At 57.3% G+C, this 23,387-nt stretch overlaps 1 protein-coding gene across 3 annotated transcripts in view; it reads left to right on the forward strand.

The window, feature by feature from the left end:
* The window catches only part of FRMPD3 (FERM and PDZ domain containing 3), a 47,596-nt gene that overhangs the window by 3,961 nt on the left and 20,248 nt on the right, over window positions 1-23,387 (forward strand). Inside the window, exons 1-3 of one of the 3 annotated variants that reach the window (XM_048959725.1) lie at window positions 4,244-4,338; window positions 20,222-20,317; window positions 21,231-21,380. The gene's annotated coding sequence lies outside the window, so the exon portion shown is untranslated. Of the gene's footprint in view, window positions 1-4,243; window positions 4,339-20,221; window positions 20,318-21,230; window positions 21,381-23,387 lie in introns of those variants that run through there. The other 2 variants (XM_048959723.1, XM_048959724.1) reach the window with 2 other exon arrangements.

The following is a 23,387-nucleotide window of genomic DNA, read 5'->3' on the forward strand; positions in this document are numbered from 1 at the left end:
GGGAGGAGGGGGCAGAGCCGGGGGGTGATGGGGCAGAGCTGGGAATTGGGGGAGAGCTGCGGGCTGCGAGTCGCGGGAGCCGGGCTGCGTGCGAGGATGGAAAGCTCTGCTGCTAAATGAGGGAGTGAGCGCAAACAGGCTGTAATTACCATCGCTCCTCCAGCGCCAGCTCTCCGCTCGCCCCGAGCTGTCAGATGCGCTCTCGCGAATGCCTCCATCTCCTCTGCTCGGTCAAATCTCTGTTTATTCGCTCCTCCGGACCCGGCGCTCCGCTGCCAGCTGGGGAGGGGGGGCAGGGGAGGAAGGAGGGTGGGGATGTGTGGGCACCGCTCCGCGGGGAGCTGCGTGCTGGGGCTGCTCGCGTTGATACAGATGCAATAAGGCGGCCGCAGCTGCTCCGAGCCCTCCTTGAATGGCTGCAGTCCGTCGGCGGTGACGGCCCCATCGTGGCACGGAGGGGACGGGTGCTGCCTACCTCTGTGCCAAGGGATGAGTCCCGCTCCCCTCCCACAGCTACACACGGGGAAGGGACGGGCAGAGGTATTCGCCTCCTCCAGCTGGTTTCAGGTCCTGCCCTCCTGGCACAGGTGGGAGCCCCCTGGCAGGGCTCTGATACCCTCAGCACGCCCCGACCGCTGCCTGGAAGGAAAACAAAGCGAAAAACAGCCACGGCAACAGGTCCAATTAGCAAAGGCATTGATGCCTCCGGCTTTCAGAGGGGGCTGAGCTGTCTGGCAGCCAGGCTGCTCTGTGCAGATGGACCAATTTAGCCAGGTAAGGAAGGAGCCGCAGAGCTGGAGTGCTGCCATCTCCCCGGCCGGCTCCGGCACTGCTCCGCTCTGTAATTGTGCTGCAGCCACACAGACAGCTGCCATCCATCACCCTGCTGCCATCCCGCTCGCTCTGCTGCTGGGATGGCATCCACAGGGCGGTGTGGTCCCTGGGTGCTGCATCCCTGCGGGGCTGTGCTCCTGGTGCCTGCTTGTGCTCCCAGCTGTGGGGTGAAACTGGAGCCCAGGATGGACCTGAGATCCTCAGGGGTGGAATCAGGTTCCTTGTTATCAGGTTCCTTGTTAGCCAACAACTGGGTGCAAGGGAGAAAGCTCTTTGCCTGCTCTCCACAATGGGAAGATCTGCTGTGTGAGTTTAATGACTCCTTAATGGCGCAGGGTAAGAGATCCTGAGTGCTCCCTCCTGGAGAAGCTCTACTGGAGGATGACACTTCTCAGGGCTGAGAGGCAGATCCATAACAGATTGAACGGGCTTCCTTGGTACCTGCAAGCTGCTGGCATTCTGCTCCCCACTGTAGCCCATTATTCCCAGCACAGAGCATCCTGTGCTTGTGGGAGTGTGCGGTGTGAACCCAGAGCTGCCCCAGTCTGTCTGCACCAGAAACATGGGGCTCTGCCTCCAGCGAGCTCCTGCAGGCTTGCACAAATCTTGCCGTGTGAAGAATGCTCTTTTTCCAGTTTGAAGGGTGGTTTTGCTGTTACTGCAACGCATTCCTAATTACATGTTTAATTGAGGCCTTTGGGGACTGAGGAGGCTGAAGCAGATGCTGTAGGAGATGGGCTTTAGGCAGGCAGAGGGCAGTGGGGGAGAGGCAGCAGAAAGGAGCCCAGTGGCTGTTCTGCTTCCTCCCAGGACCCCAGCACTGCAAGCAGGGCACACACCACCTCCAGGCACCCTGTGCTCATGGTGCTGCCCTCACGAGTCCCTGCAGTCCAACCCAGGTCCCCAAAACCCCACCACCCTCTCACCTTCACTGCACACGAGCACCCCTGGCACAGAAGGAAGCACAGGGAGAAGCCTCCTTGCCTTGTGCTGTGCCCCTTGGGCTCGCTGCTCCGTTCTGCATCCCGCAAGGAGGAGCATCACCAAAGGTCCCCTGCGACACCCGTGGGCACCGCTGTGCTCTGCAGGTGACAACTGCCTGGGAAAGGTGCTGGTGTCCGCCTGCTCCCTGCCCAGCTCCTTCGTGCTGCTGCTCCCACAGCTGCTGAGCCCGTTGCTTACATAAATGCTCGCTCTCGAGTGCCGATGGAGCTGTTTGCTTCCCATCCCACTGGGCTCAGCGAGCTAATTTTATTTTTCCTGGGCTTAATGGGATGTTTATTCCACAACAGCCTTCCCACGGTGCCTGGCAGGAGGGATGCTGTGCCCTCAGCCCAGCGCCGCTGCAACCGAGCTCTCTCTCAGTGCTGGGGGCTGAGCTCTGCTCCCCAAACCCAGCCCAGTGGTTTCGGTCAGCCCTGGTGAGGAGCTGGGGCTCCGTACGGAGCAGCCGGGGATGGGGCGGCCCTAAGTCCTGCCACATCGTGGCAGCGTGGCTCCCAGCAGGCGACAGCGATCCGGCTTGACAACTGCTGGGTTGTTTCACGACAACTGCCAAGCAGCCATCGGGTAGTCGTGATTTCTCCTACTCGCTCTGGCTCGGAGCCATCTGGAGAGCTGGAGTAGGAGGGGGCTCTGCTCTGCTCCTCTTGTAGGAGGGAGGAAGCCCAGGTGTGCACCTCCCATCCTCATCCCAGCCACCACACGTGCTGCTGGAGCACTGATCCCGTGCACCAGGGGACGTTTCCCAGCTCTTTGCAGGAGGGCCGAGTCCCCCTCTCTGAGCTCGTGCTTCTAACAGCTTTACAGCAGGAGCTGAAGCTGAAAGGTGTGTGTGAGCAGGTGGCTGCACGTCCCAATGCTCTGCAATGGGAGGGATATCTGTGCACGCAGGCGAGGCAGAGGGATGAACGTGTATTTATGGAGCAAACTTTGATATTAAAAGCTAGCAAACCTTACCAGCTTTGCTAGATCTTCCCTTCAATCTTCATCTCGAAAATATATATATTTTTACAAGTTATTTTGACACGGTTGTATCTGTAAGGAGACCAAAATTGCCACGGCTTTAAAAATAGTGCAGGAGATGCTGAGATGGGGGGGAGCAGAGAGCCTTCCCGAGGTATGCTGTGCCCAGGGAGGCAGCAGGAGGGGGCACGCAGACCCCCAGCACGGGCGTGTTGTCAGGTGGGAGATGGAGAGAAAGGAAGCACCTGGTGGGAATGCAATCTCAATGTTCTCTGGGTGCTGCTCTGCTGGCGATTCTGTGGCTGCAGGGAAGTCTGGGGGAGAGCTGATGAAATGGGGAGCACCGCGTGGCCAAGGGTTGGGTGGGATTTCTGTAAGGGCTCAGGGCACAGAGCTGCTGGCGGGACGGGGAGCGCAGTGAAGGCAGAAGTGCTGGTGGTTTTGGTAAGAGGTCGGAGCCGGGAAGCTGCAGGCAGGTCTGATTTCTTCTGGGAGTTGTTGGAGCCCTGACCAACACGAGGAGTAAGGATGGGATGGGAGACGGCTTCTCAGAGGAGGGATTCACGGTGTGCAAACCTGCTTGTGTTCCCTCCAGTTAATTGCGTACCTGAATTCCCCAAAGCCACGGTACCTTCACCCCCCAGCCCTCATCTCCCTGTATTTTAATGAGAAACACGCACAAGCCTCCTCCTGTGCCTAGATAACGGTTTCCTTAAGAGCTTTTGTGATTTGTTGTTGGTTTGTTTTATTTTTTAAATGGAGGAGGTTACCATGGAGTTACCTATGGATGGGAGCGCAGGAAGCACAGCGCGTTTGGAGAGGAGGGTGAAGAGCAAGAGGTGCAAACGTGGCACGTCGCACGGAAGTTCTAAAGGTGCTCAAAACGAAGCTGACGGGGAACTGCAGAAGGTTCCCATGGTGTCGAGCGAGCGGATGGCAAGAGGGACTGGGTGCTGGGGGGCGACACAGAGCTGCGGGGGGGCACGGAGATGGCCTCGAAGCCCAGCATCGGGGGCTCAGGGGGCGGGTGGGCAGCGGGGAGATGCTCCAGCTCGGAAAGGGCGGCGGAGAGGAGCGCTCCCGCGGTGACAGAGCACCGGGCGGGGGACCTCCGACGGGATGGGCACCCGGGGACGCGCACCGCGCGCGCCGCAGCCGATCGCGCCCTCGTCCCGACGGGGCAGCGCGGGGTCCTCCCGCCGCCCCCCGCCCCCTCCTCCCTCTCTCCCCGGGCCCCGCCCCGCGTATCCACAGCCGCTCTCAGCCCCGCAGAGCCGCGCACAGCGCCCGGTGCCGCAGCCGCCCGCCGCCGCCGGCCGGGAGAGAGCGGGCAGCCCGGCGGCATGGCGGGGCGGGGGCGGCGGGCACCGGCTGCGCGCTGAGCGGGGCGCGGTGCTGGGCGCGGTGCGGTGCGGTGCGGGCGCTGTGGCGGCGGCAGAGCCATGGGGGCGGCGGCCCGCAGGAGCCCGGCCGTGCCCGCCCGCCGCGCCGCCCGCCTGAACCAGCGGCAGCGACGGAGGGAGCGGAGCCGGAGCCGAGGTGAGCGCTGTGCGCCCGGAAGAGGGGACCGAGGGGCCGGGGGATGGAGATGTGCGCTTCCCGCTGCCGTCTCAAGCAGTTTGCAGGAGTTCTTTCCGCTCTCCGAGCGGTGCTCTGCTCGCTGCCCGCGCCAAGGTTATGCGGGAGGTTTGCCTCCTCCTGCCTTGCTGCGGGGTTCCCGTGCTCCCCCCGGGTTTGGGTGCTCCGAAGGCGCTGAAGCAAGACCCTGCTTCGCCCCGTGGGGCGGTGGTAGACGTGATGTTGTGCGGGTACCGGAGGATGCAGCCTAGGGCGCATCCTTTCCATCCATCCTGCTGCGGTTGTAGCTTATGGATGGTGCATCTGCAGGTGGTACCGCCCAGCCCAGAGGCACAGGAGGAGGAATCTGCTCTTAGGGCTCTGGAGGGGCTGAATGGGATCCGTGCTGCTTCCCCCAGCCCCGTTTTCCCCACGCAGGAGCTGTGCCGTTGCTGCTGGGTCACCTTGGCACGCTCCCAGGCAGTGATGCCCTTCGTGTTCTCCCAGTGTTGTGGCGTTTATTGATGTGGATTGCACCCAGCTGAGCTGAAAGAACAGAGATGAAACTGCTTTGCTTCTGGCTTGGGCTTGTTGGTGTTCTTTGCCTGTTTCCCTGCTGTAGGACAATTGGGATGGGCTGACTTTTCCTCCTTGCTGGCAGTGGGTCTGGTGGAGAGATGTGGTTTCCTCCTTAGGAGATCTGCGGGGTGAGAGCAACGTGAAAATACTTGTATCCTTCTCCTTTCATACAACAAGCAGATAGCCCTGGCTCGCCTTTCACTGCAATGTGCCTCAGTTCCTCCATCTCTACAAGGGAAGAGGTGAGGGGAGACAAACCGGCTCTGACCAACATGAGCTGAGATGCAGTTTGTTGTGTTTGAGAGCCTCACTGGGCACAGGGCTGCCCGGGGGCCAAGAGCAGCTCTGGATCAGGCCCAAGGGACGCTGAGCTGCCATCCTGCGGCAAGGAGTTCCACACTGCGCCTGAGCAGCAACCGAAAATTGTGTGTTAAGAAAGGAAAGAAAACGTGATTTATTTTCAATTTTTTTTTTTCTTTTTTGAAGAGGAAAGCAGGAATAGCCCCCATCTGGGTCTGCGAGCCCTGCTGTGCTTCATGCCCTCTGAGCATCGATGTGTAGCTGAGCTCCAGCCTCATGCACTCACTGCTTGCTGGGGCTCACATCCCTCGTCAAAGAGTTTGGGTGGTTTTGGCGATGGGCATGGAGCAGCACTCGGCAGGCAGCGGGGCTCCTTGGTTGAGAAGCCCAGGGAGGAAGCAAATCCCACTACCCCAGCACCGAGGTTTGGGTGTTTGCCACCACCTGGGGTGCCCTAGCATAGATCTATCTCAGGTAGCTGGGCTGTTTGAGTGGCTGGCAGGGAAATGCGTTGGATGCGCGCTTGGTTAGCACAGCAGCAGCCTGGAGTGCAGCCACTGCAAAGCCTGCTGGTGTGGGGTGCTGCTGGCTGCAGTGCTCCAGCATAAGGGCACGGAGTTGACTGTGGCTCCTGGGCTGTCTGAGGGTGTCAGAAAGGCTGAGCTGCCCTGTGCCATGGGCAGGTGCTGCTGGCTGCCAGCAGCTGGCTCTGCCTTGCTGGAGCTCCGCCTGCAGCTGCAACTCGGAGCTGAGCAAGCGGCTAGCTGCCTGTGAGGGGGATTGGGATCATTTGAGAAGGAAAGGCCTTTGGTACAGGTGCAAAGCCACAGCTGCTTTGTATGCTGGTGGCTGTGGGAGGACCTCCTGGGGTGCAGATCAGGCTCAGACTGTTTGCTAGCAATAAGGCTCAAGATGGGAGGTTGCCCAGACAGGGACCCATTGGCCTCAAGGTTCCCAAGGCAGGAGAGAGGCACAGTGCTCTCAGTGAGCTCTGGAGCTCACCTCTGTAAGCTGAGATAAGCCAGACCTCACTTTGAAACATCAGCTCCTAACATCAGGTCCTGTCTACCATGGGACTCCCAGAGCAGAAAGCAAGCTGGAGATAAGGCACTGTTTGCACACACATTTCAGCGTGTTGCTTTGTCTCCTGCGACCACGCTGGCTGACCTGTGTGCTGGGGAGCAGCGAGCTGGGCTCTGGGACTTGTTCATGGCTCTGCAGAGATCAGATCCTGCCTCAAATCACAGCCCCATGCCACCTGGAGGATGCTTCCACTGCCTGCTCAGCAGCTGCTCCCTGGCACTGAAGGACAAAGCTGCTGGCCCTCAGCTCTGCCCCATGCTTGTAGAGCCCATTACTGGTGGTCCTTCCCTTGCAGTCTCAGTTCATCCCTGTGAGCTGAGTGCCATCCATCAGGGCAGCACCAACACACAGGCACCACGTTCCAGAAATGAGAAAGCATTTATGTAAGGACAAGGAAGGCAGCTGCCTTGCAGAGCCCCCAGGCTGCTCGGAGCAGGGCACAGATCCCACAGGAGCAGAGCCCTGCTTCCTGGGGTGCAGCAGCCAGCAATAGCATGGGGAGAGCTGGCACCAAAAAGGACCCTCGTGCCGGTGATGTCTCAGAGCTCGCAGTAGGAGGAGGGCAGCTGAGCTGCAGTAATGGTCCCTCTCACTCACTGAAATGGCTGAAGCTGTGCTGCATGCTCCCAGCACTCTGCCTGCGGGGGCTGAGGCATCACCCATCCACAGTGTCTGTGCTGCAGGGTTCTTCCAGCCTCAAAAGTAAGGGACAGAAGTATGGGCCCACCAGGATGTGGTCTTGTCCACCCCCATACAGCACAGCTCTGGGGCTGGGCAGGCAGCAGCACTGTGACAGCTCTGGTGGTGGTAACAAGGGGACTGGGGCAACCCCACATCTTGCACAGCCCCAGCTCCAAGGCATCAGCTCAGCACACAGAATGGTTGCTCAGTGGTGCTGGGAACACTTCTGAGCTCCTCATCGTTCTCCCTGCCTCTCTTTTAAATTAATCAGGAGCTGGCCTCAGCAGTCAGTCGATACTGAGATTTATCTCTTAAATAGCATTATTGATTGCCTGGGAAGCCTGGTTTTGTATTGATAGATATGTACACGTGCAGACAAGCCCTCTGCCAAGTCCCAGTGGTGAATGGTACGGAGTGTACCGTGCAGAGACTGCTCATCATGGGGCAGGTCGCGTGTGTGCCCACATGATGGGGATGCAGATCCCTGCTGGAGAGCACGGCGAGGCACAAACCCCTTTGTATCCCTCCGTTAGCCGTGCTGCCAGCATGCAGTGCCTGGGCAGGATGCTGTGTCCTTCTTAGCAAAAGCTGCACGGGGGCCTTCCCATGAATTGCGTGGTCTCCCAAAAGGTTGCGACTCTGGGAGGGGTTCTTCAGGTGAGGAAGCTGCTGTAGATGTACAAGGCTGAGGCTGTAGCGATACCTGGAAGGGCCGATGAGAGGAGGATGGCCGAAACAGGGTGTGCCTGATGTTCCAGAAAGGGTTTTGGTTTGTGCCACTCCTAGGGCTGGCAGTGGGGCTGCATGCTGCTATGTGAGGAAAGCACGGTGGGACCCAGCTGGGCTCCGAGCAGGTGGAGCCACTGAAGGATTACAGACATGCTGCTGGGAAAGGCACAGTGTGCTGGTGCTCCTTCCTCCAGGTAATGGGAACTGGGTGAGCAGGGCTCCTCCAGGCTGCGTGGGCTTTGCCAGCAGCATCCCCAGTGTGGCTGTTGTCCCTGGGAGGTGGCAGGATGCTCACAGCTGCCGAGTGGTGATACTCAGCTCTGGGTCCTGGTTGCCTAGCTGCCAGCACGGGGCTGTGGCAGCAGGGGGGCAGCCCTGACTGTGCTACAGAGGGGAAGGAGCAGGAGGCACGGAGCTGGGTTGTCTGCAGCCAATCTTGGGGTTGGGAGGGAGCAGGGAATAGGAGGTGTTTGTTGTGCTCCTTGCCTTGTGTGCATCCCCACAGCTGCACCAGACAGCCCTGCTTCACAGTGGCCCAGCAGCTGTACCAAGGTTTCGGAACTCATCCTGGTGGCTGCAGCACCCTGGGGGAGGCTGGTGCTGGTAGAATAGGGTCCGGGGGCTGGAGCCATGGGCTGGGGTGGACTGCTGTCCTTTTAGCTCTGGGCAGTGCTGCTTGGTTCACTCCAAAGCAGCACCGTGTGCTTGGGCAGCACTGCTGTCCTCCAGGGTTGTGGAGCACAGCCAAGGTGCAGTGCTGCTCGTGAGAGGAATTGCAAAAGCTCTTGCCAGTTTTGCTGTAGCGAACTTCACGCTGTGGCTGTTTTTGCCTTTGGTGCTGCAGAGCCTGCTCCTGGGCTGCCCACAGCAAGCCAGGCTCACCCTGCTGTGTATTCAGGGCCCCACACCTCACGTCCAGCCCAACAGAGCACAGTGCTGCCCAATACTGAGCTCTCCTGGGGGCAGAGACTGGGCTGAGTGTTAGTGCAGATGTCACAGGAGGTCTGTAGAGTCGGATCAGCGAAGGCTTGCGTATAGCAATCCCTGCATGTGCGTGCCATTAGTTAGCTAATCAGCATCCAAGGCAAGTTCTCGGGTGCTGCCATGGCTGTGTGTGTGTGTAGATACATATGGATGTGCAGTGCTACAGCATCTTGGTCGTGCTTGGACCCCTTCAGCATTTTTCCAGACGTCTGCCCGCAGCGAGCGCCCGGTCCGCCTGATCGCAGCAAGCCAATCTATGCAGGGATCTTGGGAAAGAACAGTTGGGGTTTTATGAAGCTGGCATAATTTACAGCTAAAATAGCACACCAGAAATATGTCCAATCCAATCTCCTTTGTAATCTTGTTTTCATTTAAGCCTCCAGGCTGGTGGAGGGGGTCGTAAGGAAAGCAAACTGCGATGGGAGTTTATTAGCCGTGTCAGTGAGATTTGTGCGCCGCTCCGCACCGCCTGACCTCCATTTGCAAAGGTTGCAGCTGGCTGCGGGGCTCCCTGGCACGAAGGGCATCTCCTGCCTGCACCGGGTCTGCCAACCCCACTGCGTGGAGCAGCTCAGCGCCCGCTCCTGCAGCTGGGCAGGGAGAGCCATTGCAATGCATCGGTGAGCATCGTGCTTGTGATGTCCTGCCCAGCTCACCCTGAAAAGGAATGAAATTATCTCGCCGCTGCTGCCTTTGTGGGTTGCATTTCTCCTTAGTTTTCAAGCCACAGATTGTCCCAGATCTCCTGCCAATAGCAGGGAGCTAACTGATAATGCAGCTGCTATTAATAAAGCCGTGTTGTTACATATTCATATCAATCAGACTTCTAATTCCACAATATAATTAAAAAAAAACAAAAAACAAAAAAAAAAACCCACAACCATAAAAAAGAAGGCAGTGTTTCGCAGGGTACTGGAGGAAGGTGCCGGGCAGGATGGCATCTGAGGCGCATTTCACCAGCACTGACAGTGCTCTGCTCACATTTCTGTCCCTTTGGGATTCCTGCCCTGAGCTGTTTGTGTGCTGCCCTGCATCCCAACACCTGGGCAGCGTTTTCATCGCACTGCTTTGCCAGAGGCAGCCAAGACGAGCCCAGCTTCCACCCGCGTACAAGGGCACGCAGTCGGGCTGTGGGCAGACCTGCAGCCACAGGGAGGATGCAGAGGGCTGCGTGGAGAGCCATTCCTTCCTGCTGTCTGTCTCTCTTCAGCCACACCGGTGCCACAGAGCTCAAAGCCCACAGGTGGCTGTGGGAACCCCAGAGTGCTGGCACCACTGGGAAACGGGAGCAGTGTGAGACGGGGGAGCTCTCGATGCATGCGAGTGTGTTGGTGGCTCGTTGCTCTCACCATTTGAAACAGCAAATTTCACATATTATGTAAATTAAAAAGCAAAGCATCGAAAATCCTACGGAATAAATCTGGGATGTATATATGTTTGTACGGCTATTAGAGAGGGAAGTGCACCGGAGAATCTTAGCCAACGGATAAATATACTTACGCTGCCATTCCTGCAATAAAACACGCTTTTTGTCATTGCTACAGCATTAAAAAAGTGCTGCCTCCCAAAACGTGGCAGCGTTTTATGGTAAGCCGTAAATTGGATGAGATACCTAATTATTCATAGGGTATTACGGAGGTGTCGGTGACTTCACCATTAAGGCCATGCTGAGACTTGCACGTACAGCAAAACCCTTCTCTTCTCGTGATTGAATTCAGCTTCCAGATTTGGTCAAACAAATCTGACGAGGCCAAGCAGGTTTTGCTCGCGCCCTGCGCCACCACCTCGCCTTTCCCCTGCCTCTGGGTGTGCTTTCAGATGCAGCCTTGAGACCTTGGGTCTCTACATCCCCGTCTGCAGCTGCTCTGTGCTCACTGGGACGGCTGCAGCCCCAGGGTGCGACAGGGCCACCCTGCAGCCGCTCCCCCCTCTCTGTCCCTGTTCTTCAGTGCTGTCAGCAGAGTACAGGCATTGTTCCGCCAGGTTCCCGGGACGCAGGCTGGCTGTGAGCCCTCTCAGCAGAGCCTTGCAGGCATTGCAGCCAGCAGTTTCCAAGCAACTCCAAGGCTGCTGATCTAAAAGGACTCCGGGTAACGGCACGTTAATATTAAGTGGAGTTATTAAAAGGAACAGGAAGGGCAGCTGGTGTGGTGGAGCTGAGACCTCCTGCATCCATCGCTTGCGCTGCGAATGCAGTTCTCCAGCCTCAGGTTTGTCCGAGGGGGCAAACAGAGGTCCCAGCACCGTGCTGCAGCCAGGGACAGTGCAGCGTCTAGCAGCTCCTTGTTGCATCAGTGATGGATGTCTCTAAGTGGGCTGGCAGGAAAAAAATCCCCAAATCCCTCCATGGTGTCTGGAAGCTGGCGGCTGGGAAGGGCTTTGCTGCAGCTGTAGAGCGTGCCTGATTTTGGAAAGACAGAGATAAGCGTGTTAGAGGTAATTGAGAGAAGTCCTCCGTGGCAGTTAGGGGGAGCAGGAGTTGTATCAGTAACAGATGGGATTGCTGGTGCCACGGGAGACCTGTAAGTGCTTGCGCTCTTTGTTTCTGCCTAGCAGGAAGCATCTCGCTTTTTGCACCTTGTCTGCAAATTTCTCTCTCCGTCTCTCGTGAGTTGGTGTGAGCTGAGGACAGGGCAGGGTGGGGGGTGCGAGGAAGAGGGGCTGCTGTGAGGTGGCCATGGCTGGGAGCAGGGCTCGGCTGGGGCCAGGCCTGGCAGGTGGGACTGGGCTGCAGGTGCCGCGGCTGCGATGCTCACAAAGGGGCTGTGCTTCCCATGGGAAGGGGCTGCCAGCGCTGCCCTCAGAGGCGTTTGCTTGTGGAAATTGCTGCCTCCTGCCATCCGCCATGTGCTGCAGGACGTGATGCTGGGCTGCCGGTCCGGCTCAGCAGCGCCCATAAATCTGCCCGGCGTCAGAGCGTACAGCGGCAGCGTGGGGATGATGTGAAGAGCATTCCTGCTGACTTACGGCATCTCTGCTTGATGGGGGTAGGAATGAGTAGTGAGCAGCTGGCTCTGCTGGCGTGCCTTGCATTGCCAGCTGCCCCTTCTCCCCGTGCAACATCAGTGGGATGTGGTGACTCCCTGCAGGCAGGATGAGGACAGGTGTGCTGGCAGAGCAGCTGATGGGGTCTGACAGATCCGTGCAGGCAGTGAGAAGCTGAGCTGTTGCTTGGTGGGTTTCTGGGAAGAACCCCAGCACTGCCTGGCCTCCATTGGCTTCCACTGTGCCCACTGATCTGCAAAAGCCCTTGAAGTTTTGCCCGGCTCCTTGGTCTTACATCTCTTGGAACCTCCTCTGCAAACACAGTTGGCCCCGGCGTCTCCATCCTCTCGTGTTGGGTCATCAACAGTCACCGGTTCAGGAATGGTTTGTGCAGGTAGGCAGCAGTACGGTGCGGGGTTTGAGCTCTGGTCTGGGCACTCAGGAAGCAGCACTTCTCCATCTCTGCACCACTGGGTCTCCTGGACGACCATTTGTCCTGCTGTGCCTCCGTTTCCCCTGTTTTCAAACAGGAGCAATGCTTACTTCCCTGAGGTACTCTGGGAGGAAAATGAAATGCCAAGCACTCTCCCTGTTGTCACACCAGGTGTGTTGGGATGTCCTCTTAAAGCCCTGCTGCCCAAGGAGGGCCCGTCTCCCATCCCCGTTCTTTGAAGGCACATCATGCAGTTCATAGCTAAACAAATTTTCCTTCATCGTGGCTCTTTCCTTTCCTACTCAGTATTCAGGGAGCATCGTTTTGGTAACCAAGGTATTTGCATAAGCTGTGTTATGTTGTAATTGCTCCCTTTCTGAAGAGGTACTTATCATCCCATCACTTTGGAGGGGCTCATTCTGTCTTTGAGGCCAGGTTAGGAGGTGGTCCCTGAAGGGGTGGCTGCCTGCTGCCTCAGGGAACGCCAGCACTGAGGTAGGGGGGCACAAGGCAGCCTTTAGCACTCTGCTTCTGCACAGCGTTTCCATCCTGAATGAGCGGAGGACGTGGGCTTCTGCACCCAGCCTTTCCTCACCTGTGCCTCTGTTTCCGCTCTGTGGGGGACTTCCCTGGTGCTTGGGGTCAGTGTCAGATGATGGCCACTCCATGTGCCCGCATGCCAACTGCAGCATCACACATCCCCAGCTCTCACATGGCCACGTTTCCAGGAGAACAGCAGCAAGTGTGGGTCCTGGCAGTACCTGGGGGTACCCAGACCATGGGCAGAGGGCTGATGGGCAGCCAGCTCTCTGTAGGCTCATGAGCTGTTTCTGCCTATTAAACGCAGGGACTTGCAGCTTGTTCTGGCTCCGAGTTATTTCTGCTGCTTGCTCCTGTGAAGCCCACGCATGCTTCCAGCAGGTCCTGGGATGCCTGTGGGCAGGGGACAGGCAGCAAAGCCACTGTGCTTGGGGACTGTAAGAGAACAACATCGTGTCCTTGTGCAGGCTGGCACTGGGTGACCTGACTGCTAAGCAGGAGCTGAGGGCTCCAGAGCTGTGCCTTTCCCCTGTCCTTTTGCCAGTGGGAGCAGTTTGTCCTGCTGCCCTGCACAGGACGCAGAATGCTCACAGAATGCCTTTGCTGTGCAACTCAGCACCCATTTGTTAACCTGTTCCAACCTCCAACCTTGCTCCTGCACAACCACCCCCAGGGAGCAGAGGCTGCGTGTGTTTGCACACTGTCTATCTCCCTGCATGCCTTAAGTCTTGCTTTATCTCTGTGAAATCTCACATCGTTTATCTTCCCAAACCCTGGCAGGTAGTGCTGTGAGCAGTTCTCCCTATGGTGCTGGCCTCTCCTCGCTCCCTGATATTCTCTCCAGATTTAATCCCCCTGGAGTTGGCATTGTCTTTGCAATCCCCACGGAACGACACCGCTAAGTCCAGATCCCAGCACCAAGCTCCCTGGGAAGCACTCAATTCCCTTTCCCATTAGCAGGACGTACTTCTAATGACCCAGCAGTTCCTCTCCTGCCACTTTGCTGCTTCTCCCTGCAGAATGCTCTGGCGCTCAGGCTCTGGTTGCTTGGGCACTTTGAAGATAAGTCTGTCTGGCGATGCTCCTTCAGCCTGTGCTCCATGCAGGCAGGGAGGAGAAGGTCTCTCAGTGCAGGGGCAGGAGCTGCATGCTTTGGTGCCAGCTCCAGTGCCATGCTCTTGTCAGAGGAGGATGCCGGTGTTCTCCTCCTCTCAGCCTTTTGGGGATGTTATCTTTGTGGCAGTGCCTTCTCTTGCTACCTGAGGCCGTCTCAGATAATGCTGACTCTAATAACTCGGCTGTGTTTACCTGCCCCCAGCAATATTCTTGCAAATGAGGTGTCAGCAGGGATGCTGGCGAACGCGATGCACTGTGTGTGGGCTTTACAAAACCAATAAAGCGATGTTGGGACGCGTGGTTAGGAGGCGTTGTGCTGGCATCCGGTCTGTCTCAGAGATCCATTTGGGATGGCAGCACTTCATTACTTGCTCCTTCACCTGACTGTTGCTTACAGGGGTTGCTGGTGGAAATGCCTTTTGTGGCTCAGGTGTTTCTGCTGGCTTTGCTGTTAAGGAAAATGCGCTTTGCTACTGGAGTTCCAGCACAGGCTGCTTCCCAAGGAGGCACTGAGTGACACCGTGGGCTTGGTGTCTTGCTATCCATGCACAGCTTGATTGCACAGCCCTGCTAATGGATGTGAAGGATCTGATCCATCTCCCAGTCCAGTACAGGGAGTAAGAGATGGCCCCGGGTGCAGCTCTGAGGAGATGTGGGAGCATCTCTGCCAGTCATGTTGTGTCCTCTGCCCCCAGACCTTGACCTCTCACACTCATGGCCTCAGGTACTCCCTGACCCCGTGTCATGTTGTACAAAGCCAAGCCATTCTGTGGGTTACTGGGCAGCAGGACCCGTAGGCTCCAGGATTTGCAGATGCTCCAAGTTGGAGAGTTCTGTTTCTCCTCCTTTTTAATTGCAAGGAAGATAATTGGTTTTGTGGCAAGTGGAAGAATGATAGCACATGATTCAGATGAGCTGTCTGTCCTCCCAGGCACCAGTCTGTTCCCCCTGCAGTCAGCTGTGACCTGAGGCTCCTGTCCCTGTGCTGTATGGTGGGGGATGCTGTGACCGCAGCAGAGGGGTGCCATAGGGGGGACCTATAGGGCTGGGGAGTCACCTCCTTCCTACTCTTCCCCACCTTGGCAACCAGCTCAAGAGTCTCTCAGCCCCCCAAGACAGATCCAGTCCTTGTCCTCACACTGTGACGTGATTCACAGCTCCCATCTCCCTGTGACAACGCACTGCTGACAGCCAGGATGCATTAAGGACCAACTGGCTCATCTGCTCAGAGCGCTCCGTTTTTCTTGTTGTTTTGATTCCCTTTTCTTTTTTTTTTGCAGGCTAGAAGGAGGATTTTAATGGTGAGGTGAGAAGCAGGAGGGGCTTTGCACATATCTTGCTTTGCCCGTGGCTGCTGCTGTGTACTGGCATCGCCATGGGTCTGAGCCTCTGGGGGTGACTTTGGTGCTCTCAGTCAAACTGGGAGGATCAGGCAGAGCTGTGCACGGCCTCACAGGGCTGCAGCTGGCCCTGTGCTGGCCTTTGCCCAGCAGGTGCCCACGCAGCCAGCAGTGCTTAACCTCACTGATGAGAGCAGGCAGGCAGAGGGGCGGTGAGCTCCCGAGGCCACACTTCATCATTTCCTCCTGCGTACAGCTCAGGACATACAAAGACATCTGATATGTTTCTGCGAGCGGGCGTGAATTGTCATTCACCAAAAGCACCAAGGTGACAGCTGTGAGGATCACAGACAGCGGTTTTGCTTGCAGATGAGGACCGAGGCTCAGCTCTGTGATGCTCCCCAGTGCTTACACGGGTGCTGCAGATGGGCATCGTGCTCCGGGGAGCTGCCATGCTGTGCTGTGCCACACCACCACCCCTACGAGGCACCGCCACCTCAGCCTCCAGTGGTGTGCAGCAAAATGGATTTGCTTCAATCACCCTTGGTGAAATTGCATTAGCGGTGCCGCAAGCAGATCTGTGTACTTCATGCTGCAGGGCTCGGGGGCACAAGTGGCAGCAGACGTTGTGATGGGGATGGGGACATCCCAGGGCACGGGGAGGTGCAGGTTGCAGCGCTTCATACAGGGCTGTGTTGCAGCTAATGCTGTGTGACAGCTTGATGGGTCCTCCTGGGACAGCCAGAGCTGATGTGCCGTCATCAGAGCTGTCAGTCACTGGCGCCCGCAGCGCAGTGTGTATTGTAAACAGGCAGCACGGGTACCTCGCTCCCAGGAGCAGGAAGGGCTGTGGGTTTGAGGGCATGCTCTCACAGTGATGCTCAGCTCTGTGTCTGTATTGCTGAGAGAGATGAGCTGCCTGGGGGACGAGATGGGGGTGTGAGCAGGGTCCCCAGCTGGAGATGGGCACGTGAGGGGTCACCGGTGCCACGCTTCCCGCTGCTCTGCCCAGCTGGGCTCTGCTTTCCTCTGGCATCAAACTCCCACTGCTCAAACCTCATCAGCACCAAATAGACACAAAGCAGCCCTGCAAACAGTAAGCAACATTACCGGGGCAGGGAGCTGGAACGAGACGGGCTCTGACAGCTGCTTCCACGAGGCAAGCAAGGTGTCAGCACGCACTGCTCCTCCTGCACAGCTCCAAGCCCCGCTCCACGTGCGCTGCACTTTGGCACACAGCACCTCGGCTCTACCTGCACACTGGGTGGGCAGTGAGCTTGCAGCCGTTGCCTGCTGCTCCTGGGATGGCGGCTGAGCCGTGGGGATGTGGGGAAGGGAAGCAGCACGTGTGCCCAGGCTGAGTCATGGTGAGGTTTGTGCCTGTTGTGAGGAGTTCAGATAGGATATATTCGCTCAGCAGAAATCCGCTCGTCACCCGCCTCTCCCCACCTGTCTGTCCATCCGTCCCAGTTCTTTCACGTAGTGTCTGTGGGGAAGAAAATGAAAATCTCTGCCTGGAAGGCTCAGGTTGCTCCTCAGGGCTGGAAGGTCGGAGAAGCAAAAGCTGGTGCTTGGTATGCAGAGCACAGAGCTGGCAGGCAGTGACTTAGAGCTGCAGATGTGAGACACCGCTGCACCGCAGCACCCAGCGGGACAGGGAGCTGCACGGGGGGAAACGGTGCCAGCAGGGTCTGGAGAAGACTGTGGGGCAAGCAGGGGAGGGCTGGAGGCTCTGATCTCCTCTCTGTGCAGTGGGAATGGGGCACCTCGCTGCTCCCCCCCTCACTGAGCTGTCTGCCCTTGGCTGCTCCGTGCCCAGGTGATTTGAGCTTTGAATCAGCTCTGAAATTGCCTTGGCTGAAACTCTGTCTCTATTGTTTGCAGTCTGCGGGAGCATCATTGAACATGTCAAAAAGATGAATTGGAGAGAAGAGGGGAAAAAAAAACGAGGTGAGAGGAGTGCTTGGAGGGGAGAGAGGCACGGCTGGGCTCCCCTGGGGCACCCTCTCCCTTCAGCCAGGCTCTCCTGGGTGCTCAGCTGCCCCTGTCCTCTGTGAGGAGCATTCAGGCATTGTTGGTGCTGGTCCTTGAAAGGATCGGGCCCAAGGGTTGAAGTGTGGGGGTCGTCCATCCGTTTGGGGTTATTGGTGTGTGCTGGAGAACCTGGCCGTCCCTCGTACACCATAGCGAACCGTTCCTGGTGCCAGTCCTGGGGACACAGCTGGTAGGGCCAGCAGCCTGCTCCAGGGCACAGCCACTGGGACAGTCCCTGCCCCAGGGAGCTCGTTAGCTACGGACAGATAATGAGGATTTGGGTTCAATCCCACCGGGGTAAGGTGCTGGCGCTGCATTATGGGAGGTCGAAGAGGCAGTTGTTAACACTGCTGGGGATGCTGGGGCAAATTAATCGCCTATTAAATGAAACGTCAGCCAGAAATGGATGAAAACTGGTGGTGCTTTTAGGGCTTGCGTTTTACAAAATGAATGTTCTTGTGCATGGTGGATTTGCATATTCAAACCCGGCTGCCTCGGAGGGGCTCTCCTTCTGAACTGGGTGATACCAGAGGCTAAATTGTGTAAATTCGGTTCTCCAAACCCTCCTCTAAATGACTGGAATGATCTAATTACATAATCCATTGCCACAGGAGATGATTTTTCAGAGCCTGAGCCCCTTTGTTTCTGGAATGTACGTCACCTCGCTCAGGAGCAGCAGCGTTGAGGAATTGTCGCTGCCCGCAGCAGCCGCCGTCCCCTGACACAGCTAGGGAGTGTGCATGGGGGGGACCTGGTCCCCATCGCCTCTCACACCTGAAACCACGGGGATTGATCTGTGTGAAAACTTGGCGAGGCAAATCCCGTGTGTGTCAGGTTAAATACGGCTGGTTTCAAATAGCAACTGATTTGCATGGGCTGATCAAGCTAATTGCTACAGCGTCTGCAGGAACGCAGAGCATCACCAGATCCCAGTGCAGCAGGAAGGCTGCGGTGCGCCACGACGGAGCTGCAAGCATTGCAGGAGCCACAGTGCCATGTCCTCTGTGAGCGGTGGGTGGGGATGGAGCTGTGTGGCGGCCGGCAGAAAGGCACAGCCCTGTTGCAAGTCGTGGCTCTTTCTGGTCGTTGGTCAGGGATGTGTGCTGCAGGCTGGCGATGGCCTTTGAGTGCCCAGAGGTTTGCTGTGGGTTTGGAAACAAGGTTGTGTTTCCCACTCCTGCACTCGTCTCTAGGTCTCGCTGCCTGCTGTTGGAGCAGACATGCTGTGTAATGGGGAGCAGGCTCTGCTGGGCAAGGGCCAGCTGTGTCCCATGGGGGACTGTGCCTGCATCTCCTGCATCCCCTGGGGACCGTGGGCACACATGCCACCGCAGGAGCAGCTCCGTGTGCCCATGATGGGTGAGTGAGGAGCCGTGCTGCTGGTGAGCTGTGCGTGCCTCCTGCCTACAGACGCAGAGACGCCGTCTCCCGAGGCTGCGTTCCGGTGCAACGTTTGTACACACCACGTGTGGAACACGGTGTGCGTGGGTGACTGTGCCTCTAAATATAGAGCTGGCTACCTGGGACGTACGCCGTGTTACTGAGCCTGCTCCAGGGACGGCTTCATTGCGGGTTGTAAAGAGATTATAAGCGAGTCTACGGTAAGCCTCTCTGCTGGAAATGCCAGCAGCCCCAGGCAGAAAGTGTCGTGCTCAAAGCTCCCCCCACCCCTTCCGTCTTTTAGTGCTTTTTGGTGATGTTGCCTTTATCTGCTAGCAGCTCAAGGGTTTTACCGAGCCTCCGAGCATCAGGTCTCCCAGCAAGGGTGGGCAGTGAGCTTGTGTGCTGTGATTGTCACTGTAGTGCCAGTTGGGGCCGATGGCAGCCACCCCTCAGCCTGGCATTGCTCACGGAGCCGTCCCTCAGCCCTGCTCCAGGATGGGACACGCAGCCGTGGCTGCTGTTCATCCCTGCACAGGGCAAGGCTGGCTCTGCAAGGAGCAGATTCTCCTTTCAAGGGTCAGCACTGGCAGAGGCAGAGAGGTGATCCTGTCTCAGGGACTTCTGCATCCAGCCCCAGGTGGCCCCACGGTGACACGGGATGGGGACGGTGCTCATCCTGCAGCCCTTCCCTCTGTATGCTGTGCTGTGCCAGAAGGAAGCAGCGCTCCCCTAAAGCCCTGGCAAGCTGTCAGCTGAGCAAATTGCTCTCTGTAAATCCCGAGTGAAAGTCCTGGGATTCGGGAGGGCCTGAAGGAAGGAGGGTGATTGGATTTTCAAGCCACTTTCTGCCACGCCGGGAGAGACGGGCTGACAGCCTCCTGAATCTTCCCGTTCAGACAGATTGTGTCCTCTCGATAATGGAATGGAAGCGATCCATAACTCTCCACCTTTTATTTAACTCCCCCCTGGACTTTCATACACAGTCATAAATTGCTCCTCCCGCAAATCCTTCTCTGGGCCAGCTCCTCCACGGCTCCTTTGCCTCACATCCAGCACACTTTTGGGGGGAGCAAAATGAGGAAAAGGGGGAGGAAAGGGTGCTGACATACCCTGGTGGTGCCCTGCGTGGGGCAGGCTGCCTTGCTCCCCACCGTGGCCGAGCTGTTTGCTTGCAGCCACTCCAGAAAGCCAACTCTGTACAACATGAAGGTCGACGAGGTTGAAATTGGCGTTAGCTGCGCTGTATCTCACCTGAAGCACACGTTGCCCAGCTGAGGGAGCGAAGGAGAAAAGTGCTGCCAATTCTGTTTCATTGGTTGTCTCTCCTTAATCCCCTTCTGTTCGTTTTTAGCCCTGTTTGCTGTGTTCCCACAGTCATCATGGAGAGAAAAATGCCTCTGAGCACCCCGGGGTGCTCCTGCACTGCCACCAATGGAGGATCACGGAGGGGAGGAGAAAATGCTGCGCTCAGAGTCACAGTGACAGGGCTGGAAACCAACTTCTCCCTTCTATCTTTAGAAGGGAATAAAACTCATCCTTAAAAGCTTGTTCCAAGTTGCCCCTTTGAACGTTTCAGGCACCTGCACGTGGCTGGCAGCCCATAGGTCTGGTCACCACTGCTTGGGGCTGGCTGCCAGCAGCACAGCTGGTGACACAGGGCCATCTCCCCTCTTTGCAGACGCTGCTGCCTGAGCCACCAAGAGAGGTGCCACATCCGAGCCTCCCGCCACAGCCCCCGGAGCACCAAGCGCCGTGCATCCACACCAACTTGTGAGTGAGTGAGACCTGAGGGGAAAGGGAGGAGGAAAAACCAATGCTGCAAAAAGGGGATGTGTGGGGTGCCCTCTGAGCAACTGGTCTGCAGGCAGGAGCCTGGAAATTGGGGTATCAGTGGGGATGGCAGGGAGAAGAGCAGCGCTGCCTTCATCCCTGGGGCCAACGCAGCATCTCAGCCCCAGCCAGGACAGCCCAGCCCCACACAGCCAGATGGGATCTGCTCAGTGGGCTTTCACTGAACTGCAAAATGGCTCGGGTTGGAAGGGACCTCAAGGATCACGAAGCTCCAACCCCCTGCCACAGGCAGGGCCACCAACCTCCACATTTCACAGCAGCCCAGGCTGCCCAGGGCCCCATCCAACTTGTCCTTGAACACCTCCAGGGATGGACGGGGCATCACAGCCTCTCTGGGCAGCTGTTCCAGCACCTCGCCACTCTCATAGCAAAGAATTTCCCCTGACATCCAATGTAAACCTTCCCTCCTTGAGCTTAAAAACATTTCCCCCTGTCCTGTCACCATCTACCCTTGTGAAAAGTTGATTCTCCTTCTGTTCATAATCCCCTTTTAAATACTGGAAGGGTTTTGCTGGCAGCCCGGTGGCAGCAGCTCCCCTGCCTTCTGATGGTGTTTCAGAAAAATTTTGTTTTGATCCTCTTCTCTGCAAGGTGCTTCTGTGTGTCTGAGGAGAACAAAATCTCTTAAATAGCCAAAAACCGTAAGGAGAATGAGAGGAGAAAAGGCTGGGAGCCCCCAGATAAAAGCAATTTGCATATATAGGAAAACAAGGTCTGCAGCAGCGTGGAAACCCACACAGATGAGGCGGCTTGATGTCTATGGGAGGCATCAAGGCAGGGATGCCGGCTCGTCCCCACGCATCACCATCTCACACGCACGTTCTTTGCCCTTGCAGGCTCCATCTGCCCTGCGGTGCCACCAGCCAGCACCTGCCTTTGGGCACAGCTGCCTGGTGAAAGCTCTGGGACTGGTGCACGTGGGGCCACGTCCCTGCCACGCTCACATGCGCCTCGAGGAGCCCAGGGCAGCAGCCAGATACGTGCAGGTGGGTACACAGCTGGTGGGCAGGCGTGGGGAGGGGGGGTCATCCCTGCTGGCTCATCCTGCTGGAAAATCCCCCCAGGTTTTGGCAAGCAGTAGTGCAGCAGCTCCAGAAGCAGATGTTGAGCCTCAGGGCTTTAGTAGCTGGAAATTGCTTTTCACACCCACTTGAATTTACAGCCCCCCCAGCATCTCAGAGCGGGGAGTTCCAGGCTGGGCGGCAAAGCCCTTTTTTTTGGCATGTTTTAAACCTTATTGTGTCGATGCTCTCTCATTCCCATGTGGTGTTAGCTCCCTGCCCGGGGTCAGCCTGTCTTTATAGCCTCTTTTCTGTTCCCTCTCCTGCATCTCCTCTCCCAGCCTTTCACTTACTGGGGTAAAATGCTGTTTGTGGACATTTGCCTTTGCAAGGTGCTGTGGGGGCAGTTCTCCTCATCGTCTGTGATGCTTCTGTACGTTTCCAAAGGACTTCACAGCACTCGTGTTGGTGCACAGCCTCTCCCTGGTGCAGAAGCTGTTTTTTCTATTGACCTGTGCCTCTCAGGAGGTTGCCTGCAGCCATCTCTGTTCGCTGTATTTTGTGTTAATTACCAGTGTTTCTCTGGGAATGGCTCCTCTCCCACTTCCCTTCTGCACCCAGGCAGCAGCAGGCAAAACCTCCCTTTTGGGGGGGGGGGGGGTGAGGATTCTGCACCCGTCTCCTTCCCCTCTCCACCACCCTCAGTGCTTTCACAGCTCCTGCAGTTCCTACCTGGCAGAGCTCCCTCCTGCCCTCTGCCTCTCACCCAGATGCCAGCACCATTTATGAAGCTGCAGGCTGAGCAGCAGAGCTGTGTCTGCTGCTTTCTTATTTACAGCTGCGTTGGCTGCCTTGCTGGCTCCTCTGGCAGCTCCAGGGGATGCTGCTCCCACCTGCTTGTTCCTGCCCTAAAAAACCCAAGCATTTCTCCCTTGGAACAGTTGCCACCTGGCACCTGGCTTGACACAAGTCTGTACCAGTACAGACCCGGCTCCAGCAGTGATGCTGACCCTGGTGAGCCCTTGTGAAGAGCTCTGCTGGTTTATCAATTGCTCCCTAGCACTAAAAGTGCAATCACAGACAGAGCACGTGGGGTAACAAAGCTCCAGGCCATGTGGCAGGGCCACATGCAGCATCTTTGTGGAAATGAGATGTGAAGCCTGGGTCACTGCCTTCTTTAGCTGTCCCCATCCATCCATCCCTGTCCTGCTGCTGGTCCCCAGCTGCAGGAGTGCTGTGGGCTCTTTCTGGGTTGGAGACCAGCGTGCAGGGCTGGAGCTGCCATATGCTCCCCATAAAACAGCTCTTGGCCCATTCCATGGCATTTCCTGCCTCTTCCACACACACTCAGGATCCCACATGCCTCACAAGCCGTTCACCAACTGCAGCCCGGCAGATGGAGGAGCTGGGCAGAGCTCTGCAGCAGGAGGGACGGGAATCCAAAGGCTCTGTTTGTTCTCGGGTGTTTGTGGCAGCACAGGAAGGGGGAGGAGAGCTGGCACCCAGGCCTGGAGCTCCGTCTGTGCAGCGTGCATCCACCCAGCCACTAGTGAGGGGCTAGAACCTCTCCCTCCCACCTTTTTCTTGCTGCCCTACCCAGTGCTGGGGATGCAGCTGTGCCAGCTCACCCTGCTGCATGCCACGATGCTTCTGCCCCCTCCTGGGACGAGAGGGGTCTGCCAGCAACAGCACAGCTGGGCATGGGGGGGGGGGGAACTGCTCCCGTGCTCTGTGCATTGGGCCAGAGCCAGCCAAACACTTTAGCATTTGTTTAATGTAGAGAACACTTGAACCAAATTGGTGTGAACATCTATCTGAGTCTCCCGGCCTGTTTTAAGAGCTTTGTTGGTTTTGGTTTTGGTTTTTTTCCTCAGTGGCGGTGAGTAGGAATTATTCCTTGAGCTGCAGAGCGTGTTTTCCATGCGGTGCCATCCTGATGGCATGCAGTGCAAGTGCAGATGCAGAGCTCCTGCTTCAGACCAGGCACTGCTT

Source organism: Lagopus muta, chromosome 13, assembly GCF_023343835.1.
Source record: "Lagopus muta isolate bLagMut1 chromosome 13, bLagMut1 primary, whole genome shotgun sequence".
Taxonomy (NCBI): Eukaryota; Metazoa; Chordata; class Aves; order Galliformes; family Phasianidae; genus Lagopus; species Lagopus muta.